General features: G+C 40.8%; 1 pseudogene; it reads left to right on the top strand.

Moving 5' to 3' along the window:
- Positions 1-785: 785 nt before the first annotated feature.
- On the top strand, positions 786-1,253 carry LOC102264490 (mitochondrial carrier homolog 2 pseudogene; annotated as a pseudogene).
- The last annotated feature ends 1,321 nt before the right edge of the window (positions 1,254-2,574 follow it).

Genomic DNA, 2,574 nt, shown 5'->3' with positions numbered 1-2,574 from the left:
TCCATGTCTTACTCAAGTTAGTGACTAGGATCTTGCTACTCAAAAGGACCTGCAGCATCCAGGTACAAATCTGAATCTCAGGTCCAATTTCCAGATTTACTGAGACAGAATCTGCTTTTTAACAAGATATCCAGGTAATTCATGTGCACATTAAACTTTGAAAAGCAGTGATCTAGGGGAAACTTGAAAATGCTTATTTTCTCAATGTGTTTTAAAAGGCAGAAGTTGGGCAGCGAGACGTACGATGGTGAGTACGTGGGTGTGTATGAGATTGGGCCAGTGAAGCTGGTGGCCTTGGCATGTGATATCAGGCTGGCTCTGTTGCTTGGTAGCTCTGTCTGTCAGCGAGTGCCATATTGTTGGACTTGGCCAGTCACGTGCTACTCTGTTCCGATTTCTGTTCCAGCTGCTTATGTGTGTGAAGGTGCTCAAGCAGGTGGGATATGAGCCTCTAACTCCAGTAATAGGACAAATATTTTGGGGCAGCAAGCGTGTCAGCTTCCTGGTCTGTTTTGTTATGCTCAGCACATTGTGAACATCTATGGGCAGCATAGGTTGTTCACAGGCTTAACTCCAAGACTGTTCAGGAATCCTTGGAACTGTGGTCCATGGTAAAGTTTTACAGAATTACCAGAAGTGTAACAGGGTTGAGGAGTCAGGATCTGGAAACACAGAGAAAGAAGTTTCATCTTCCTTTGACAGAGTTATCAAGGAGACCGCTTGAAAGAGTGCATTGTGCTATTGCTCTCATCACACATCCCTTTCACATGATCACTCTGAGTTCTATGGTACAATTCATTGGGAGAGAATCCAAGTATTATAGATTTTGTGACTCCATAGTAATTGTCTACTAGGAAGAGGGCATCCTAGGATTTTTTGCAGATCTTATTCCTCACCTCCTAGGTGACATCGTTTCTTTGTGGCTCTGTAACTCACTGGTCTACCTCATCAGTGTCCATGCGTTGGCCAGTGGAGTTTCCACCATGAATGAAATGAAGAGTTGGTTCCTAGTTGTCACATGATTTTTTTCCAGTATATTTACATATTCCTTTATGCTTGTCTATAGTCTTATGACTGTCAACAGCTGTGGACTTGCTCATGGATGCCCTCCTTATCCCCTAATATATACTTCTTATTTATATGGCTGGTACATGCTACAAAAAAGGGGATATATTAGCCAAGAAATAACGTGTCTTTTCCAGAAGTTCCCCTTTGGGAAGACTTATTGTTGTGATCCAAGAATGTTAATTTGAAGATGTAGGGCAAGGACAGTGACATTTCTATAGTCCCAGATGCACAGAAATACGGAAGAGAGTGTTGATTTCTATAAAGTGTGGCATATTTTTTTAATAATCAGTCAATCTTGAGAAAATGAATAAAAATGGCAGACATTATGTCAGCAAATAAACAAAAAAGCCAAAAAAAAAAGAAAGTCCTCTCCTGAGTAAGAACCACAAATGAAGAAAAACCTTCAAAAATATGTACATAGAAGAGCCTATACATCATAATGGAAAGAGCAATAGAAAGGCATCCTGGATGACTTAACAGGGAATCCCAACTCTGAAAAGGAAGTGACATACTGTTAGAGAAATATTTGTAAGCAAATTGAAGGAAACATCATTTAAGGGGGAACCCGACGGGCTACATTTGCCAAGTTGCTTGCAGGGAACTGGCAGTTCTTTCCATTTCTATAAACTGAAGGCTTCTTGGAATGTGAAATCAAGAATTATAAACTGGGCGGCAGCCAAGATGAGGTTTTTTGTTGTTGTTGGTTTTTTTTTCCCCCTGCTTGTTTGTTGATGGTTTTTGCTACAAAAAGAGTTGAACTGTTTTAAGTTCTCCCATTTTGTGCTAAGTCGCTTAGTCCTATCCGACTCTTTGTGACATTATGGACTGTAGCCCATCAGGCTCCCCTGTCCACGGGATTTTCCAGGCAGAATATTGGAGTGGGTTGCCATGCCCTCCTTCTGGGGGTCTTCCCAATCCAGGGATCAAACCTGTGTCTTTTATCAAACCTTGCATTGGCAGATAGGTTCTTTACCACTAGCACCACCTGGGAAGCCAAAGTTCTGCCATTAGCCAGACCCAAAACGCATTGACTGTGACGAGAGGTGAGGCAGACCAATCTTTAACTGTACAAGGAGACAGAGCAGTTTCTTAGGGAAGGCTTCAAGGTAGCCCAAACCCATCCTGCACTAGAAGTGTGTCATGCTGGGCCAGCTTCACAGAAGACTTTAAGACTAGGAGGACTTTCCCTTTCCAATTCTGAATACTTCTTCAACTCTAAGAAACATGAAATTATGGAAATCTTTATGTGAATCCCTAGTTCATCACGCATGATAAAGACTGCCTGCATCTGACCTGTCTCATCATTCTCAAAGTTCTTTCAGGAAAAAATATTTTAAGATCTTCTTTTTGCCATTTCCCCTTGTTGAATATATTTAGGATCACAATTCTTTTTATGTGTGTCTACTCCAATGAAATTATCACTTCGGATGACTTAATTTAGACTTTCTCTCAGAAAAAAGATAGTTTAATAAAGGAATTTTTGTACAATATTTTTCATCTTTTAGG

Source organism: Bos mutus, chromosome 4, assembly GCF_027580195.1.
Source record: "Bos mutus isolate GX-2022 chromosome 4, NWIPB_WYAK_1.1, whole genome shotgun sequence".
NCBI lineage: Eukaryota > Metazoa > Chordata > Mammalia > Artiodactyla > Bovidae > Bos > Bos mutus.
Note: the sequence above shows the minus strand (reverse complement) of the source record. Positions and strands in the feature narration are given on the sequence as shown.